The sequence below is a fragment of the Malus sylvestris genome, chromosome 17 (assembly GCF_916048215.2).
Source record: "Malus sylvestris chromosome 17, drMalSylv7.2, whole genome shotgun sequence".
Taxonomy (NCBI): domain Eukaryota; kingdom Viridiplantae; phylum Streptophyta; class Magnoliopsida; order Rosales; family Rosaceae; genus Malus; species Malus sylvestris.
In genome coordinates, this window is record NC_062276.1 from 10,107,878 (window position 1) to 10,130,426 (window position 22,549).

The following is a 22,549-nucleotide window of genomic DNA, read 5'->3' on the forward strand; positions in this document are numbered from 1 at the left end:
TAAGGGAAGCGAAGCGTTTTATACTTTATGCTTTGGCTGCTCGAAAGACATGGTGAATTTTCCTTGGTGGCTGCTGCTGCAGCTTCTTTTGGGTTTGCGACTTTGAACGAGTAAAGTCTTTGCTCTTTTGGCACGGTATTTGGTAAATCTTTGTCAATTTCCAAGAGACAAATATGATAGTTCAGATTAGAAGACACATGGCAAAGTGCCTGCATCTGCTCGGTGTTTTCTTGGCACTTGGTGTGTTCACATGCAGAGAGCCTGCATCTACTCAGTGTTCTTGAAACTTGTGTAATTAATGATATCCCATAGTTGTCTTCAATGTAACATAAACTAATTAGCCAAAAAAAGGATATTCTACGTTAATATATATAGACCTACTGGGTTAAAAATGATATGTTACTAATAGAAAATAAGCACATTAATCAATATTTAAGTAATAATTCAATCATCAACAATTATATCATTTGATTTATACAATTTAATTTAAAAATTTAGTATTCTTAACATTACTCTCGTATAAATATTTGCATTCTCTAGAAAAATTAGAGTACTTATATGGATATTATCTGGTAATTTGGTGTTGAAAACTTCAATGTAAATTGATCGTTGCATCTAACAACAAGGAAACATGAGAACAGGCAAATAGTATGATTGATCAAAATACTCATTCAAATCAAAGTCAATTCTTGTGTCATGGTTTAAACATGTTTTGACACGTACACTAGACAAACACGTTTGGAAATACTTCGTGACTTCCATGCATGGTCAGGGATTGGATAGAGAAACCAACTAGAAGTCAACAACAAACATATTTAGGGTTATTATTCACTTGGACTGGGCCATCACACGAAATAAATGCCTAATTGATTTAAGGTATACTAGTCCGGGTTGGTATGATTTGGTTTGGTTTGGTTTTTCCATTAAACTGCGGTCGAACCAGTAGATAAAGGTTAAGCAGCAGTATAGTTTAGTTCAATTGAGCTAAAAACAATATAGAAACCAAATCACTATTAGGCGGTTCGTGCTTAAGGCAATTAGGTTATGAATACTTCTTTTTCCTACTGCTCTGGCTCAATTATGGTACAAAGTCATAATTTAGAGTTTCGTCTTTCATTTCGCATCATCATGTAAAAAAATAAAAAATAAAAAAATAAAATAAAAATAAAAATAACCGGTGGCGGCGGTGGGTAATTTTGTCTGCTTAAGTTTCTTGAGAAATGCTACAACTGCTGAGAAATTTTGATGTAAGAAGATTGGTATTTTCTACGCATCTTAGTTTCCTATTCTATGATATCCATATGTGCATGTGACATTTTATATGGTTTCTGGTGGCTCAACCCAAATCACACACTTTTTTTATGTCCTTAATCTCTGTATAAATGTATGGCAATTTTGGACTTATAAATAAAAAGCTAATCATAGGGGGCTGCCCATGATGCTTGATATAATGCTTCTCTAATTTTCTTTATCATTGTTTATATATTTGTACTTATTGTCACTAAATAAAGTTAAGGACTTATATGGAATAGCATCTCATTCCAATAAAACAATGACATGTATAAGTTTTTCAACACATGAGATTGTATTATTGAATCAGGATATCACGTGACAGTGAACATATTTCATGTAAGTTGCTTCCCTAAATAAAACAAATTTATGTAACTAAAAGGAATTAAAAACAAATTTGGCTCAAATCAAATTCAACTCCAAACTGCCACGCCATAGGAGTACCTAAAGCCAAATGTTAGGAAGCCCCAACACGTACCAAGTTACCAACCAACTGAATCAGCTAGATATGCTAGATTCACAGGGTTTTAATCGTGCTCGAACTTCATCATGCGCTATTGAAGCATGCCTGATCCAGGTCAGGAAATTTGTTGTTCTGTCGACCAGCTCACATGACTACGCTCATCTTGACATGAATACGATGACTATTTTGTACTGAATGAATGCATCTATTCCTCGACTGAGTCTGTTTTACTTTGATCACCATAATTAACTATTAACCATCTTATCTAAGTGCTTGATTAGCTGGACCTTGCTATTCATGCAGATACTCAGAACCGGTTTCTTCCATGCTGATCCTCATCCATGAAATCTTGCCATTGATGTGGATGAAACGCTAATCTATTACGATTTTGGTATGATGGGCGTTATTAAATCTTTCACCCTGGAGAAACTGCTTGAACTTTTCTATTCTGTATATGAGAAAGATGCAAAAAAGGTGTTATTTCTATGGCATAATCTAAAGGAAACCGATTAAAATATGAACATTAATCGTCTAATATTAATTATCCCTTTTCGCTTTGCTTAGCATATGATGGCTCGGAATCATGCATTTGAATTCATTAGGAACGATCAAAATATATCATCATGTCTGCGTTAGAATATGAGTACGACAAAGAGAAGTTTTAGGGACCGGCTATAGGTATTCAGTTTGATGGAAAAGTCTTGTTGATAAGAGGAGTGCTAGTCCTTGACAAGGATTTTGTATAGCATTGAGATCAGTTCTTATGGCACAAGGAAACAAGTATTGTTTCCCATAGGGATTTTAATAGGGAATTCTATCTGTTATGGAATAAGTATCTATATATATATATATATATATATATAGTAGCCTCTCTTCTCACTGAACACACGCTCATATTGGGACTTAAACCTATTTGTAAGTCGAGTTCTTGATTGTCTGCGAGAGAGGAGAAGGTTCACTGAAAGCTTGGTGTCATGGCTTCAAGTTCTCGAACTGCTGCAGGTATGTTTCTCTTCTTGGTTCTATCATACACGAATTCTGGTTAGTTCTTCTTAGGTTTGTGAGATTTAAGCTGCATACTAACTTGGAATCAGCATTGCAGATGACTATCCTGCATATGAAATTGGAGAGAATGATGAAATCGAAGAACTTTGAAGAACTTACTGATTATAGTAATAGCCGTTAGAGTTTAAGTTTGTAATGGCTAGTTTTTCTTTCTTGTTATAGAAACTTGAATAGTTGTTATTCTTATATGTTACAGTTGTACTGTGACCTTTGATCTCTCCCAAGTGGAAGGATCATAGCCTTCGATGGCCTGAATGGCTGGAGATCTGTCCTTACTCCCTGAAATGTAGGATTTGAGCAATGGACCAAGTTAGAGTTGTAACCTTGTATTTCCCTTTCTTCGATTTCACTACAGAAAATACATACAACTTCTCTCTTTGTGTTCATCTCTCACCATTGTTATATGTCATCTACATGCCTGATACCATTTCAACATGATATCAGAGCTCTGTGGTTGGATTCCGAAGAAGAGGCGTGAACTGTGAGTGAAATTTATTTATTTATTTTAACTCAGAAAAGCTAAAGACTATACCTTTGTTGAAATTTCTTGCTTGAATAGTCTGAGAGATGGTTGGTCCTAGTTCTTCTAGTTGAGATTTACGAACTCCACAATTTAATGGCAACAATTATGACTTCTAGGCTGTCAAGATGGAAACCATCCTCATAGCACACTATCTATAGGATGTGATTGAACTTAGGGTCTAGCAACAGACAAATCTCAGAAAAGAAATCTCAGATGATGTTGGAAATGGGTCGGAGCATGTTCCAGTGGAGCCTTCAACAATCTCAAAGGAAGATAAGATCAAGAATGCCAAGGCATTAAGCCTCATCCAAGGAGCAATCTCAAATGAGCTTTTCCCATGCATCAGAAATGAGAAAACAACAAAGGGGGCTTGGGAAAATTTTAGAAGATTGTTTGTACTATACTTAGGGCCTCCGTATTTAGACCTCGTATAAATACTCAAGGGACTCAAATGTAATTATGTAATAAATGAAGGGGCAAATATGTAATAAGAGAGGCGCCCTTATTCTATAAAAGGACTCATCACTCTCCTTATTAAAGGAGGCCAAGTTTTAGGCCATGGGAAGAGAGCACACAGAAAATAGGCTAGAGAGCACATTGCCTCTAGCCTTCTTGTATATTCACTATTCAGAGTGAAACAATATCAACATCAGTGTGAACGTAGCCCGAACATTGGGGTGAACCATGATACATCTTGTGTTCTTTACTTTCTTGCAGATTCACGATCGGATTTACGTTGTTCCAAGACCCCTCCGGTTTTGTGCATCAACATTTGGCGCCGTCTATGGGAATCGACAGAAAAAGCTATGTCGGTTTTCTTTCATTTTTTTCATCAAACCTCCACCATGAATCTGCAGAATGAAGGGAAAATTATGAGTTTTCACATATAGGGATTTCAAAATGACTATCATGCATATACAAATCAAATTTAATATACGAAAGCAGCGGAAGCATTTATAACAAATTATCAAAGCTATAGTCATGCAAATCCCCTTCAAGGTTCATAGGTTTATATATAATGCATCAAAACAATTTTAGAGAAGAACAAAGTGAAGGTTTAGTCTAATACCTCTTGATCTAGACTTGAGACCAAGGATGGACCACCTCCAAGCCCTTTGTTCCTTGAACTCCTTGAGCCTAGCTTCCCTCCTTGCCTCCTCCACTTTGTTAGAATGAGTGCTCCTAGGTTCTCTTCAAGTTTCCAAAGTAGGAAACCTCTAAAGATCCTCACCCACTAGTGTAGTGAGAAGGATGAAGGAATAACCAAAAGGGTGAAAGATGTGTTAGTAAAAACACCCCTAAGGTGGCCGGCCTTTGTAGTGTTAGAGAGCTATTTTTCTTTTGCCTCTTTGTTGTTTTAACACTTCAAAAACCCTAATGAACAATATCTCTATAAAGTTCCTTATATAGACAAAAAGAAACCTAGTCAGCCACTTGACTAAATATCTCTCCCTTTCCACTTAAAGTGGCCGGCCTCTTGTGTTGGATTTGGGCTTTGGGCTTTTATATATTTCAAGTCATCCAATGCTTGAATAAAAGCCCAATGGGTTTAGGCCCAATGGGCCCAATTAAACCCGAACGTTTCTTTAAACCCAAAACGATCTTTATCGCTTTTATGATTTCTTTAGACTTTCTAAATTAATCACAACACTTAATTAATCCAATTAATTATTTCCATCATCCATTAGTTACTCACTACAATAGTGTATTGGTGAACAATCTTTTAGGTTCTAATTAGCAAGGCAGTGAGGTGATTGGCACCAATCCAATTGATTATATTTAATCCAATCACTTAGTGAATTAAAACATACTTTTAATTCACCTTCTTCTTTGACGACTACATTTAATCATTTAGAAGAACTCACAAGCCATGAGTGACATCTAACCATATATCATGGCTACCCAAGCTAATGTAGAAGTTTGTTCGGAGAACCTATTCAGTTGGAATTACAATGTAATTCGATCATTCTCTAAAACAATACTCTCAATCACATTACTAGGGTATGGAAATATTATGTCAAACCCCTAATGTGATTATTCCTTCTTATATGATTCTTTTGAGTCGTATAAGAACGCTTTCCTTTATTACGCTCGATACTTCGGCCGAAGATTCCCGAATCATATCTTAGAGTATTCTTCCTCTCTTATCGAGGATTAGAGATTCCTTGTTGCGCATACACTTGCCTTCATGACTAAGTGGCTTAACCCCAATTATGCCGTGGACACCCGCGAATGGGGAGACTTTGACATAATCAAAGATTAAGTACTTAACCACAAGACAACGACGATGCCTCAGGTCAAAGGACTACTTACATTATTCCAACCATTAGAGTTACTTGCTTGACATGTGAGTAGACCTCCATGCAAGTACTCTCGTTCGATTGTGTTCAGTGAACTCATTCCCTTAATGAGCACCTACATACTTGTCTTAGTGTCACAACACGAATGGGATGAGACTTTCCATCCTTCTATTTGAAGCAGACACAGTATGTACCGGTCTAAGCATTGTCAGTATCCCTCCGACAATCCAATGACCAGGAATCTTTTTGGACATTTGGTTATGTGAAGAAGGTCTCTGTAGTCTAACATCATTAGATTACTTCTTCAATCGATCCATTGTCCATGGATACACTATTTAGGACATATATCGTTTATTGAGATAGTCCTAATTAGTATCTTTGCCATTTGATGTATAAGATTCATCTATACATCGATTTATTTGTCCTGAAAGGTTTCTTCCAAAGATTGACTTTCAGGGCATATTTCCAACACAGAAACCCAGAACTTCCCCCTTGGGCTTTTCCAGAAAAACCTTCGCAAATCTCTATCTCATCATCCACTCTCCCTCTCTAGAAAATCCGAAACTAAGTACCGACAAAGCAAACATGGCAGAGAACAACAGCGGAGGCGGCGGCGAAGTCACGGTGAACGAGACGATCTACATTAACAACTTGAACAAGAAAATAAAGCTGGACGAACTGAAAAAGTCACTTATGGCTGTGTTCTCGTAGTTCGGGAAGATTGTGAAGGTCTTGGCTTTCAAGACGCTCAAGCACAAAGGTCAAGCCTGACTAGTCTTCGAGGACGTCTCCTCCGCCACCAAAGCCCTTCACCATATGTAGGGTTTCCCCTTTTACGACAAGCCTATGAGAATACAATATGCCAAGACAAAATCGGAGATGATGAGGTACCAGAGAGTGGGCCCAGGCACATACTGTAGACATCGAAATTTCGGTAAATAAATGTTGACCGATAAATCAAAGTTTCGACGCTCATGTATTACATAAATTTTACACGTAGCATATGTCTAAACAAAAAATCGAAATAAGTTGGAAAAGTCATCAAATAGGACACGTGTCAACACCTGGCAGAAACGACTTATTTCATCTGGAATATTATATTCAAAATTATGCCTTGGAAAATTATATAAATAGAGGCCAATTTCATTCATTTGGGGGGGAATTCATATTACACCTTGAAGCTCTGAAGCTCTGAAGCTCTGAAACTCCGAAGCTCTCAAGCATCCAGATTCCCGAAGAATCAAGAAAGCCTTCTTCGTTCTTCGTTCATCGTTCTTCCAAGATCAAGCCCCGACGGCCCCTTGGATCAACAATCCACTGATTCAAGATCAAGCCTCGACGGCCCTTGAAGAAAGTGTTCTTCGTTCTTCGTTCTTCGTTCATCGTTCTTCCAAGATCAAGCCCCGACGGCCCTTGGATCAACAATTATCCACCTTCAAGATCAAGCCCCGACGGCCCTTGAAGAACTTCCACCAATTCAAGATCAATCCCCGACGGCCCTTGAAGAAAGTGTTCTTCGTTTTTCGTTCTTCGTTCATCGTTCTTCCAAGATCAAGCCCCGACGGCCCTTGGATCAACAACATCAACAAATCCACACATCCAACCGTTCTTCAAGATCAAACCCAAAAGCCCTTGAAGATCCGTTCATCACTGTTCTTCAAAGATCAAGCCCAAAAGCCCCTTGAAGATCCGTTCATCACTATTATTCAAGATCAAGCCTCAACGGCCCTTGAAGAAACGCTCATCCTCAAGATCAAGCCCCAACGACTCCTTGAAGATCCGCTCAAATCCACCTTCAAGATCAAGTCCACGACCCTTGAAGAACGTTCATCCTTAGATTAAGCCCAACGGCCCTTTAGATCAATCGCACATCCACAAATCAACACCTTACGGAGATCGAATCAGAGGATCAAATTTAAGAGAGATTGTAACCTAAAATCATCAAATACATATTATTATTTTGTGCACGTTGTTCTTGTCTCTTTCCTTTCAGGAAATTTTCGTGTTCACAAATTTGGCACGCCCAGTGGGACCATCTCTACCTCTCATCTCTTTCTCCGTTCAAGAAATTCGAGCACACTTCCAAAATCAATGCCATCAAGGAAGGCTCAAGCTGTTCCCACAACCAACACGAAGAACAAGAGCATCCTTGCCGCAGGCGGCGCCATTTCAGGCATCGTAACTCGAAGCAAGGCAAGAGCTCTTGTTGCCTCCTCTTCCACCCTTACATCAACCCTGCCAAAGGAACAAGAGTACCTGAGGTACGAACCTGTGATCACCCTGGCCTCGCTAAGGGCACCAAGGGAGGAAAGCCCGAAGAAGTACTCCGAGTCTTTGTTTTCCGATGCTAACTCAAGCGACAGCACATCCATGCAAGTTATGGCTACCGGAGCAACTTCAATCGATGAGCAGCTGGCTCAGATGAATGAAGCAATTGCAAGGTTAACCCGAACTGTGGAAGAAAAAGAATTACAAATTGCAGCACTCGTCAACCGACAGGAGGCGCAGGATGGCGAGAAACCCAACCCGAAGATTAATCATCTGAAGAAGGAAGACGACGAAGAAGACAAGCCCCCGGTGAAGAAAATCGATGTGAAGCCGGAGCCAGACCAAGCAGCGGCACTCATGGGATCTATTTCTATCTAGCAGCTGCAAGAGATGATCACCAACACCATCAAGGCACAGTATGAAGGAAGCTCTCATGCCTCCACGTTGTACTCAAAGCCTTACTCCAGGAAGATCGACGCCTTAAGGATGTCGAAGGGCTATCAACCGCCGAAGTTTATGCAATTTGACGGAAAGGGAAACCCAAAGCAACATGTCGCACATTTCGTCGAAACCTGCAACAATGCAGGGACGGAGGGTGATTACCTCGCCAAGCAGTTTGTGCGCTCATTAAAAGGAAACGCCTTTGAGTGGTACACAGACCTGGAGCCCGAGTCCATCAATAGCTGGGAACAGTTGGAAAGGGAATTCCTCAACCGTTTCTACAGTACCCGCCGCACTGTGAGCATGCTGGAGCTGACGAGCACGAAACAATGGAGGGAAGAACCAGTCATGGACTACATCAACCGATGGCGTAATCTAATCCTCGACTGTAAGGACAGGCTCTCCGAGATTTCTTCAATCGAGATGTGCATCCAGGGCATGCAATGGGGTTTACAATACATCCTTCAAGGTATCAAGCCACGGACTTTTGAAGAATTAACCACCCGTGCCCACGACATGGAACTGAGCATCGCCCACCATGGAAAGAATGAGCCAATCACCGATTTCAAAAGGGATAAGGTGTTTACTTCAAGAGCAGATAATCATGGGAAAAAGCCCACCAATGAAGCTTTTACCACCAAAACCATCCCTATCAAGACCTCGTCCGCACCCGTCAAAATCTCCTTCAATAACAAAGCAAAGGAGATAAAAAGAAGTGAGCCTTCCCATACCCAAGATAGGTACAAAAACACCTTGAGGGGAACTGGAGCAGAAGGTATACCCTTTTCCGGACTCCGACATGGACGCAATGCTGGATGACCTGTTGGAGAAGAAGGTGATTGAGTTGCCTGAATGCAAACGCCCCGAAGAGATGAATCGCGTTAACGATCCCAAGTACTGCAAGTACCATCGTATCGTGGGTCATCATGTGGGCAAGTGTTTCATCCTAAAAGAACTCATCATGAAGTTGGCACAGCAAGGGCGGATTAAGCTCGACCTAGAAGACACAGCCGCAACGCACACCACTATGATCGTGTTCGAATCCTTTAATCTCGTGCCTCTTCAAGAAATGCTCGACCAATCATATCAATGCACAAGCTACACGACACCTTCTGCACAACCATCATTGGGGGCAAACGACCAGGATACACCTATCAATAATGAAGAAGGGTGGACATTGGTGACCTATAAGAAGACGAGGAAGCCAAGACCACAAGCTATAAGGCCAAAAGGGGAGCAAGCGAGAAAGCACCGTCGCCGCAACAATAGGAAGCCTAAAAGAAACATAAGAGCTACTAAGCCAACATATGCTGGGGAACCTATGGAGCAAAAGCCACGTATTCCGGTCTCATTGCACGAATACTTCCCGGAGGACTTCTTCCAACAGTGCACTATCACTGCATGTCACATGGTCGAAGTAGAAATGGAAGAACCCTCAAAAGGCAAAGCTGTCACCACTGAGGGGGAAAAGACTCTTACAACTGAAGAAGGTCTGCCAACACACCTTAGTATCGAAGGAGCGCTCCGGTTGCCAAAGGAGATGCGAAGAGCACTGGCAGTGGTCTTGGCAAGTCCCGACGACCAAGAAGTGCAAGAAAGCAAGAACGAAAGCTTGAAGCTTCGGCCATATGAATGTGCCACATGTTGTGCCGCCGAGGACGTAATCCACTTCACCGATAAAGACTTGCTGCTAGGATCCAAGCCTCACAACCGACCTCTCTTCGTCTTTGGGTACGTAAGGGAGCATAAAGTCAGCCGCATGCTTGTGGATGGCGGATCAGCCATAAATATCATGCCAAAGTTAACAATGACCACAATCGTCATCAAGGTGGATGAACTATCCCTAAGCCGTCTACTAATCCAAGGTTTTAACCAAGGAGGACAAAGAGCGATGGGCATGGTCCGAGTGGAGATGACCATTGGTGAACTCAAGTCAAGCACAATATTCCACGTGATTGATGCAAGAACTTCCTACGGTTTGCTCTTAAAAAGGCCTTGGATCCATGCAAATGGAGTAGTACCGTCCACTATTCACCAATGCTTAAAATTTTACCGAGAAGGAGTGAAGGTGATCTATGGCGACACCAAGCCATTCACTGAAGCCGAATCACATTTTGCAGACGCCAAATTCTACATGGATGAAGACATGGTGCCCGAAACTCTTCGAAAAGAGATCAAATCCATGGGCAAAGCAACACCTAAAAAGCAGGAGTGGAAAGCCGTGCCAAAAAAGCAAGAAGAAGAAGTTATGCCATCTTCAAGCAAAAACAACGATGAACTTGCTAAACCTGCAACAACCAAAGGGAGTAGAACGCCCTCAAATGGACCAAACATACCCGTTTTCCGATACATCCCGACGTCTAGAAGAAAGAATGGTCAATCCCCTTTTGAAACTGCAGCAAGCAAAGCCGATGCACAGCGGCACATGGATAATGTAAAGTTGCTTAAAACAAATGCAATTCTGCCTTTAACACAGCTAGGCGACACTAAGGTTGCAGGACCATCACAAGGCTTCATAAAAGGCCTGCCAAAAGGGGTAGAACCAAGCTTTCTCCCAACCAAGAGGATCGAAGAAGGTTTTGATCCAAATGCCTACAAACTCATGTCTAAAGTTGGGTACAACTTCACCTCCTCTGCAAATTTGGGAAAGAAGGGTTTGAACACCGTTAAAGACAACAAACGTGATCTCACTAAAACTCAGAAGAAGTTGGAAGAACATGGTTATGGGGTCAACAACAACAAAGTTGGACTTGGCTTCACACCAAATGCACCGGTGAAGATCTCCAGCAAGACAAAAAATGCTAGCGCTCAACACATCAGCGTGAGCATTATACAAAATAAAGAAGAGCCTCAACCTGCCCCCTAAACGTCAGTATTCGATAGAATGAATCGTTCAAGGCCTAGAGTTTCGGCAACTAAACTTATTGGCGGTCAAAACAGAACTTCCGTCTTCAAAAGGCTTAACACGTCAGCATCTCGAAGCTCTGTTTTCAAAAGGTTGTCGAAACCTAAGAAGCAAAGCAATACGACTAGCTTTCCTCCACGACAGTCAGTTATGGAAAGACTTGAAGAAGCTAAAAAGCCTTCCAGAAGGAGAAAGACGACACCAGAAGTAGAAAAGATCGATCGTCTGGCATAAAAAGATGACGTTTGAAGTTCCATTCCTTCAAGAATGAAGCGCCAAACAATTTTGGAGGTTAACATAGTTGGATCACTGAAAGTAAAAAGGCGCACCATCATCCACACTGGACAATCTTCATGCCAACAAACTCAAGGGGTCAACACCGAAGAAGAGGCCCAAGACGTCTTCCACATCACAATCCAAGAAGGTGAAGAAGATGAAATCCTCGAGGAAGATGTCATTACAGCGCCGTCACAACTCGAAGATGGGGGGCAAGCCACAGTTGACGATCTCAAAGAACTCAACTTAGGCACAAGTGAGGAACCAAAGCCTATCTTCGTGAGTGCATTACTAAGTGCAGACGAGATAGAGAAGTATTACCAGCTGCTATTAGAGTATAAGGACGTCTTTGCTTGGACCTACAAGGAAATGCCCGGCCTCGACCCCATCATTGTTGTGCATCATCTTGCAGTCAAGCCTGAAACGCGACCAATAAAGTAAACTAAAAAACGCTATCGATCCGAGCTCATCCCACAAATCGAGGCCAAAATTGACAAGTTGATCGAAGCAGGCTTCATTCGAGAGGTGCAATACCCCAAGTGGATCTCCAATATCGTCATAGTTCTTAAGAAATCTGGACAAATACGTGTTTGCGTAGACTTCCGAGACCTCAATGATGCTTGCCCAAAGGATGACTTCCCCTTGCCAATCATTGAAATCATGGTGGACGCAACCATTGGCCATGAGGCACTATCATTCATGGACGGCTCTTCTAGATACAATCAAATTCGTATGGCTCTTGAAGATGAGGAACTAACAGCATTCCGCACTCTAAAAGGTATCTACTGCTACAAGGTGATGCCCTTTGGTCTGAAGAATGTTGAAGCTACATATCAACGCGCAATGCAGAAGATCTTCAATGACATGCTACACAAGAACGTAGAATGCTATGTAGACGATGTGGTGGTCAAGACAAAGAAAAGATTAGATCACTTAAAGGATTTGCGAGTAGTGTTCGAAAGGTTGCGAAAATACAACCTCAAGATGAACCCGTTAAAATGTGCATTTGGCGTCACATCTGGAAAGTTCCTTGGCTTCATTGTCAAGCATCGTGGCATTGAAGTGGACCAATCAAAGATCAAGGCCATTCAAAGCATGCCCGAGCCAAGAAACCTGCACGAGTTGAAAAGTCTACAAAGACGGCTAGCCTTCACCAGACGCTTCATCTCCAACCTTGCAGAGCGTTGTCAACCATTCAGTCGACTCATGAAGAAAGATGTTCCATTCGTATGGGACAAAGCATGCAACAATGCTTTTGGAAGCATAAAGAAGTATTTATCAATTCCACCTGTCCTGGGGGCACCTGTACCAGGGAAACCGCTCATATTGTACATCGCTGCTCAGGAAAGTTCAGTTTGAGCACTCTTGGCACAGGAAAACGAATCCCAGAAAGAATGAGCGCTCTACTACCTCAGTCGAACGCTCACCGGTGCTGAGTTGAACTACTCACTAATAGAAAAAATGTGCCTTGCCTTGATGTTTGCCATCCAGAAGCTCAGACATTACACGCATGCTTACACCATCCACTTGGTTGCTAAAGCTGACCCGGTCAAATATGTCATGTCCAAGCCAGTTTTGACAGGACGACTAGCTAAATGGGCATTGCTTCTCAATCAATACGAGATCATCTACGTCCCAGCTAAAGCCGTCAAGGGACAAGCGCTAGCAGACTTCCTTGCCGACCATCCAATCCCAGCCGATTGGAAAATCTCAGATGACATGCCTGACGAAGAGGTGTTCTACATCGACATATTCCCGACATGGACGATGTTCTTCGACGGATCTGCACGAGCAGACGGAGCGGGGGCAGGAGTAGTATTCATGTGGCCACAAAGGCAAATACTACCTTATTCATTCCAACTAAGCGAATTATGCTCCAACAACGTCGCTGAGTACCAAGCACTGATCATCGGGCTCCAAATGGCAATCAACATGGAAATCATAGCCCTTGAGATATATGGCGACTCCAAGCTCATAATCAATCAACTCTTGACTGAATATAAGGTTAGGAAAGATGATCTCGTCCCATACTTCCGGCTGGCAATGTAATTGCTACAAAGATTTGAGGCCGTAACACTAGAACACGTGCCAAGAAAAGAGAATCAAATGGCAGACGCTCTCGCCAACCTAGCCTCGAGCATAACGTTAGAAGAAGACAAAGCCACAAACGTGTCAGTCTGCCAAAGATGGGTAATCCCGCATGTCACTGAAATGGTACTAAGTGATACAAACGTTATTTCCATACTTCCGGTCAACGTTGAAGAATGGAGACAGCCGCTGATCAACTACTTGGAGCATGGAATACTCCCAGATGATCCAAAACACCGCTCTGAAGTACGTTGACGAGCGCATCGCTTCCTCTATTACAAAGGGACACTCTACCGGCGATCTTTTAAATGAGTACTTCTGAGATGCTTAGGCGAGGAAGAAGCCAATCAAGCCATGGAAGAAGCACACTCAGGAATATGTGGAGCGCATCAATCCTGACCGAAGCTTCATTTCCAGCTCAAAAGAATGGGTTACTACTGGCCAAGCATGGTAAAGGACTGCCTAGAACACGCTAAAAGGTGCCAAGCCTGCCAATTTCACGCCAACTTCATACATCAACCGCCTGAACCATTACACCCTACAGCTACTTCATGGCCATTCGATGCATGGGGATTAGACGTAGTATGACCAATTGCGCCAAAGTCATCTGCAGGAGAAGCTTACATCCTGGCTGCAACATATTACTTCTCCAAGTGGGCTGAAGCCATACCCCTGAAGGAAGTCAAGAAGGAAACTGTCGTCCGTTTTATCAAGGAACATATCATCCACCGATATGGTGTGCCTCGCTACATTGTCACTGACAACGGAAAACAGTTCTCTAACCGACTCGTGGACGAGCTCTGCGAGAAATACAAGTTCAAGCAACACAAATCCTTCATGTATCATGCTCCGGCCAACGGTCTTGCAGAAGCATTTAATAAGACATTGTGCAACCTCCTGAAGAAGGTAATCAGCAGAACAAAGAAAGACTGGCATGAAAGAATAGGCGAAGTACTTTGGGCATACAGGACGACATATAGAACGCCTACCCAAGCTGCACCTTATTCTCTCGTATATGGCGTGGAAGCTGTTCTACCGCTCGAAAGTCAAATCCCCTCGCTAAGGATGGCTATACAAGAAGGCTTGACTGACGAAGAGAATGCAAAGTTGCGCCTTCAAGAGCTGGAAGCGTTGGATGAGAAAAGACTCGAAGCCCAGCAACACTTAGAGTGTTATCAAGCACGACTCTTCAAGGCCTTCAACAAGAAAGTTTTCCCTCATTTTTTTCAAATGGGAGATCTCGTCCTTTCATTGCGTAGACCTATCATCACAACTCACAAGACAAAGAGCAAGTTCACGTCAAAATGGGATGGACCATACGTAATACAAGAACTCTACACCAATGGCGCCTACTTAATCGTGGCGGAAGACGGCTTGAAGATCGGCCCTATCAATGGTAGATTCTTGAAGCGCTACTACCCCTGAAAGGCGACAACTCATGCTCTTTGTTCGCACGAGCCTAAACTGCATGAACCAAAGCTCCTGGCCCGCAAGAGCATAAACTGTGTACGGTAAAATCATCCTCAAAATCACTGTTAAATTCATCACTTATTTGAACTACGTCATGACTTGATCCCTCCTCAACCGAGGGTACGTAGGCAACTTGAAACTTCAAAACTTCAAGTACAGTCGCATCATTAACAAAATCACAAACACTTTGAAGAATAAAGAGCAAATCCAAAATACGAATACTTTATTTCTTTAAAGGAATGAGTTAGCAGGCGGCATGGTCGGTGTGCACGGCGACGTCACCTCCGAGGAAAGTTGCAACAAAAGGCACTACACAGCATAAACTCGCTGCAGTTTTTTGCACAACCCCACACGGTAAAAGCGACGTACTGGAACGAGCTCCAAGCAGCAACAGCAGTACATTCTGGCCACCATGCTCCAATCGACGAGGAAACTTCAATGACCGCCGTCAAACGACTAGCCGGTCATGAAGCTCGACGCTTTACATTTTGCCTCGAGCACAAAGCAGCAAGACCGTCGACACCAACTTCGTCACTTTAGCCACCATGCTCCAATCGACGAAGAAACTTCAAAGACCGCCGTCAAACAACTAGCCGGTCATGAAGCTCGACGCTTTACATTCTGCCTCAAGCTCCAAGCAGCAACGGTAAACAGCAAAGCTGCCAGCACCAGCTTCGTCACTCTGGCCACCATGCTCAAATCGACGAAGAAACTTCAATGACCGTCGTCAAACGACTAGCCGATCATGAAGCTCAACGTATTACATTTTGCCTCCAACTCCAAGCGGCAAGGGCAGCAGCAAGGCTGTCAACACCAGCTTCGTCACTCTGGCCACCATGCTTCAAACGACAAAGAAACTTCAATGATCGCCGTCAAACGACTAGCCAGTCATGAAGCTCAACGCATTACATTCTGCCTCAAGCTCCAAGCAGCAAGGCTGCCAGCACCAGCTTCGTTACTATGGCCACCATGCTCTAATCAACGAAGAGACTTCAATGACCGCTGTCAAACGATTAGCCGGTCATGAAGCTTGCCTCCAACAATCACACCTCTGAAAGCTTCATGAGGGTCCCAGCATCATGCTCTGCCTTCTTAAAAATTAAGGATTCCTGATGTCACAGCAAAGAAATCCATCAGTGGGGGCACAAACATATTGTGCATAAAAATAGACACATTATATGGTATTATATGTGTGTGTGTATATGGGTGTGCATATATATATATATATATGGCTTGAAAAGACGCAAATGGTGATGGTGATGGGACGATTGAAGGAATGTATATATATTCTGGCATCCTAAACAGATTATATATATATATATATATGAGGTCCAAAAGATTGAAATCGTCTTCAACCTAAAACATACCTAAAAACTTGCTGTTGCTGCACCACAATGTCACCCGTCTGCATCCTCCCTCTGCTCAATCTTCTACCCATTGCCAAGCAACATTGGGGGTATTTATAGAAAAAAAAGAAGAGAGGGTGATGATTTAAAAAAAAAAAAAAAAAAAAAGGATGGTGCGGATTGCACCATCTAAAAAGGAAAAAATAAAAAAAAATAAAAAATAATATAAAAAAATAAATAAATAATAAATAAATAATAAATAAATTTAAAAAAAAAAGGGATGGTGCGGATTGCACCATCTGAAAAGAAAAAAAATTAAAAAAAAAAAAGGGGATGGTGCGGATTGCACCATCTGAAAAGAAAAAAAATATAATAAAAAAAAATTATATATATATATATATAAAATAAAATAATAAATAATAAATAAATAAAAAAGGGATGGTGCGGAGAAAAGAAAATAATAAAAAATATAAAAAAATTAAAAAATTAAAAAATTAAAAAAAAAGGATGGTGCGGATTGCACCATTTGAAAAGAAAAAAATATAATAAAAAAAATATATATATAAATAAAATAAAATAATAAAATAATAAAATAATAAAATAATAAAAAAATGGGGGATGGTGAGGATTGCACCATCTGAAAAAAAAAATAATAAATAATAAATAATAAAAAAAAGGGATGGTGCGGATTGCACCATTGAAAAAAAAAATAATATAAAAAAAGGGGGGATGGTGCGGATTGCACCATCTGAAAAGAAAAAAAAAATAATAATAATAAAAATAAATAAATAAAAATAAAAATTAATTAATTAAAATAAAAAAATAAAAATAAAAGGGGATGTTGCGGATTGCACCACATGAAGAAAAAAACAAATGCATTGAGAGAAATAAAGTCCATTTCATTGATTTCTCTGGAAAAATTACAGACGGAACATTTACATAACCAAAAAAAAAAAAAAAAAGTGCAAACAAACAAAAGCCGTCATTGATCAGGTGGCGCCTCAGTACTCGGAGGAGCCCCAGATTGGAGAGGCACCAAAGGGTGATTATTCAGAGCCTCAGTACTAGGCAGAACCCCAGGAGGAGTAGGCATCGAAGGTTGATCATTTGGAGCTTCATTACGCGGTACAACCCCAGAAGACGAAGACAAATGCTGTTGGAACAAGCCCACAAACCTCTGATGATCAAGTAAAATCTGACCGTCAGATTCCTGCATCTGGCCAACCTTCCTCTTCATGTTTGTAGCATAGTTATGTGAAAGCCTGTGCAACTGTTTATTCTCATGCTTGAGCCCTCTAATCTCCTGTTTGAGACTCATCATTTCAGCCGCCAATGATTCAACTTGACAGGTTCGAGCAAATAGGCGTTAGGCCATATTAGACACAGAACCTGCACACTAGACACTGAGAGCCAGAGAATCCTTAACAGCCAACTCATCAGACCGTTTGGAAAGTAGTCTGTTATCTTTGGGAGTGACAAGGCTTCGGGCCACCACCGCAGCGGTCATATCATTCTTTATCATCGAATCCCCAACGGTAAGAGGACCAGTAGAGGATATGAAGGATGGGCGCCATATGTTGTCTGGAGAAGGCGGGACTGCCTCTTCACCAAGATTCAAATCAAAACGACGGTCGGAAGGTCTAGACATTTTCAAAGGTGTTGCAGAAAGAAGAGGTCGGACAAATCAAGATCTTAGAAGCGCAAGAAGGGAGTTTTCTACAAGCAAAAAAATTCAAATGTGCTTTGAAACGAACTGCGTGCCTCTATAAAAATCAACACTCGACGGGATTTCAGAGATTGAAGAAGCGAGCTCAGAATTCGAAGAGGCCAATTCAAAAATCGAAGAGGCAAGCTCAGAAATCGGAGAAGCATCTTGCTTTTCCAGACGCGTTAGCACCCGTCACGCGCAAACTCAGCTTTGCGGAAATCACGGGCAATTTGTTAAAGCGCCAATCCCAAATATCGAAGAGACGCCAGTCTTTTTCAGCCTCGTCAGCACCCGTCATGCGCAAACTCAGCTTTGCGGAAATCACGGGCAATTTGTCGAAGCGCCGATCCCAAATATCGAAGAGGCGCCAGTCTTTTTCAGCCTCGTCAACACCTGTCACATGCACACTCAGCTTGACGGAAATTACGGACAATTTGTCGAAGATTTCTGATAAAGAAGAAAGCACGTGAAGCCATACTGATCAATCACGCATTGGTTGCCGACACGAGTGAAAGAATAGTACCTCTACAAGTATTAAAAGACTTCCTATAACTGTCCACCTTCACCTTCCATAGCAAGGCAGACATACAGAACCTTTCTTCATCTCCGAGAACCTTCTTCATCTCCGAGAATGCCTTCCCAATGAAGCCTCTCGAGTTACTCAGTGTTTCTTATTCCTTGGGGTACCTCTGCAAACAAATGACACCAAAGCAAAAGTATCTCATATCACCAGGGTAGAAAGCAAGAGTATCTCATATCATGCTTTCTCCCCGTCCTTTCCTTTGTCCTTGTTCTTACCTGCAAAGACAAGGATAAAGAAAGCAATATGTCGGAACCTCCACTCAAACTCGGGTAAGGATTCGACTACCTGGAACCTTTGCCTGGTTGTTTACATGGTATTACTCTCGAGTACTCGTCTTCCACTGCTGCTGTACTTCCAAAGAAGTTGCCACATCTGCCTGAAGAATAGATAAGGCAAGTGAAAATGATACCTTGCAGCATGTGGAGACAACGTCCAGAAGGAACAAGCAGAGAAGAATGTGGTCTGCACAGTCAACTCAGCAGAAGGAGTCCGAGCTGAGGAACTCAAGAAGCTGCCACATCTGCCTGAAGAAACAAGCAGAGAAGAATGCAGCGTGCACAGTCAGCTTAGCAGAAGGAGTCTGAATTGAAGAACTCGAGAAGATGCCACATTTTGCCAGAAGAATGGATAAGGCAAAGGAAAAAGATACATTGAAGCATGTGGAGACAAGCACAAAAAAGCACGTACTGATTCATCCACAACTTCTTCAAAAGCAAAAGTACCTCATATCATCAGAGTCGAAAGCAAAGATATCTCATGGCATGCTTTTCCTTTACCCTTGCTCTTGCCTGTGGGACAAGTAGAAAGAAAGCAATCAGTCGGCACTTGGAAAGATTGAAGAAAGAAACAGACCAACACCTTCACCTCGTTCCTGCTTGTCATGTGTTCGAGTCAACCTTCAAGAATCAAGCCTCAACGGCCCTTGAAGAAGCTTCTAGCCAAATTCAAGATCAAGCCTCGAAGGCCCTTGAGGAAATCACAAGTCCGATTCAAGATCAAGTGTCCACCACCCTTGAATCAAACCCAGTTCAAGATCAAAGTTGTGGAAAGTCAACAAGCGCAAAAACAAATACGTGCCAATTCATCCACTACCAAAGCCAAAGATCATCTACCACATGAAGTTCCTTGTGGTCCAAATTCAACCTTCAAGATCAAGCCTCGACGACTCTTGAAGAAATCTCAAGCCCAATTCAAGATCAAGCTTCAACGGCCCTTGAAGAAATCTCCAGCCTAATTTAGGATCAAGCCTCGATGGCCCTTGGATCGACATCTACAGTAAGGGACTTCAAAACGCATCTCCTACACGCGACAAGCACATGTATACGACACGCCTGGAAGTGGGGGCATTTGTAGACATCGAAATTTCGGTAAATAAATGTTGACCGATAAATCAAAGTTTCGACGCTCATGTATTACATAAATTTTACACGTAGCATATGTCTAAACAAAAAATCGAAATAAGTTGGAAAAGTCATCAAATAGGACACGTGTCAACACCTGGCAGAAACGACTTATTTCATCTGGAATATTATATTCAAAATTAGGCCTTGGAAAATTCTATAAATAGAGGCCAATTTCATTCATTTGGGGGGGAATTCATATTACACCTTGAAGCTCTGAAGCTCTGAAGCTCTGAAACTCTGAAGCTCTCAAGCATCTAGATTCCCGAAGAATCAAGAAAGCCTTCTTCGTTCTTCGTTCATCGTTCTTCCAAGATCAAGCCCCGACGGCCCCTTGGATCAACAATCCACCGATTCAAGATCAAGCCTCAACGACCCTTGAAGAAAGTGTTATTCGTTCTTCGTTCTTCGTTCATCGTTCTTCCAAGATCAAGCCCCGACGGCCCCTTGAAGAACTTCCACCAATTCAAGATCAATCCCCGACGGCCCTTGAAGAAAGTGTTCTTCGTTCTTCGTTCTTCGTTCTTCGTTCATCGTTCTTCCAAGATCAAGCCCCGACGGCCCTTGGATCAACAACATCAACAAATCCACACATCCAACCGTTCTTCAAGATCAAGCCCAAAAGCCCTTGAAGATCCGTTCATCATTGTTCTTCAAAGATCAAGCCCAAAAGCCCCTTGAAGATCCGTTCATCACTGTTATTCAAGATCAAGCCTCAACGGCCCTTGAAGAAACACTCATCCTCAAGATCAAGCCCCAACGGCTCCTTGAAGATCCGCTCAAATCCACCTTCAAGATCAAGTCCACGACCCTTGAAGAACGTTCATCCTTAGATCAAGCCCAACGGCCCTTTGGATCAATCGCACATCCACAAATCAACACCTTACGGAGATCGAATCAGAGGATCAAATTTAAGAGAGATTGTAACCCAAAATCATCAAATACATATTATTATTTTGTGCACGTTGTTCTTGTCTCTTTCCTTTCAGGAAATTTTCGTGTTCACACATACGTTCGATTTTTCAGTTCAACTTGCTCAGCAAAAGCACAAGCCCACCCAGGCTCACATCCAGAAATCCATACTGACAGATTACAGTTCTTGTTCGGTTTTAAGTATATGGTCTTCTTGGTTTGCAATATACCACCAATGTAGATCCGCATTTCTGCGGCTGTGCACAATCAACCAAAAACCTCCCCACAATCCGCTCCGCCATCTCCCGCACTAAAAAGGAATAGACCATCGAGACCATCAAGGAAAACCTCGAGAATTGCCACCTAATGGTCGGAATCCGTTACAAGGGCCTCACCGTCAAGCAATTCCAAAACCTCCAGAAAGTCCTGCCGGAAACCACCAAGCTCATTGTGGCGAAGAACACCCTGGTCTACAAGGCAATCGAAGGGACGCCATGAGAGACGCTGATGCCATGCATGACGGGAATGAACGCCTAGCTATTCGTCCACAGTGAAGAAATCATGTCGGCCATTAAGCCTTACAGGGATTTTCAGAAGGAGAAGAAGCTCGACAGCAACGACTTCACCAGGGCGGTTTTCGAAGGGAAATTTTACGATCATGGGGACTTTAAGAGGCTAGAGACAATGCCGATGAGGGCGAAAATTTACGTTAAGTTGCTTGGGATGTTGAATAGTCCGGTGTCGAGCTTGGTGGGGACGATTCAGGCGCCGGCGAATGAGTTAATCATGCTTTTGAAGGCATATGTGCGGAAATTGGAGGAGGAAGGCGGCAGCGGGGGGCAGTAGTGGTGTGGTAAAAGGAAAGCCATCCTTGTCCTCACGGTCGGCTTCTTCGTGTCCATGTGTGGGTTTGGCGTCGCGGAATCAATCATGATATTAGAAAAAGAAAAAAGAAAGAAGATAAAAAGAAAGAAAAATGAGAAGGAGATCAGGGTAAATGAATAGAAAAAGAAAAAGAGCATGATGTTACTAAAGAAAAGAAAAAGAAAAAGCTAATGAAATTTCTGGGCCACAATATTAAAAAAAATGAAAAGCATCAAAGTGACGGGACAACAGTCATCCACCATCCACTAAAAAAACACCCATATGCAAAAGCAGGGAATAAAGGAAGGCTATCCTCCGTGAGAGCACATGAGGGACACTGCAAAAGCAACTTCCAGCTGCACATGTTATCCCACTATCCAACCATCTGCCATCCCCACCTTCTGCAGCAGCTTTTTTGAATGGTGTGATTTACTTTTCTTATCTTTCGAAGACATCTGTATAACCCTACTGGAGAGTAATCATAAATAATGAAAGAAGGCAGCACACCAAAAAAAATACTGCAAGCCCAATATAATGGCCTGAAATGTTATGTGGAGGGCGAAGGCTCATATGCCCAAAAGAGCCAGGCCTTATGGCTTCAAACTCCAACCTCCACCCCTCCACTTAAAGTTCACCCTCTATTATCA

At 42.1% G+C, this 22,549-nt stretch overlaps 2 pseudogenes; both read left to right on the forward strand.

Moving 5' to 3' along the window:
* Window positions 1–1,744: 1,744 nt before the first annotated feature.
* LOC126611770 (protein ACTIVITY OF BC1 COMPLEX KINASE 7, chloroplastic-like) overlaps window positions 1,745–22,549 on the forward strand; it is a 41,584-nt pseudogene continuing 20,779 nt past the window's right edge.
* On the forward strand, window positions 9,150–21,951 carry LOC126612622 (50S ribosomal protein L10, chloroplastic-like; annotated as a pseudogene).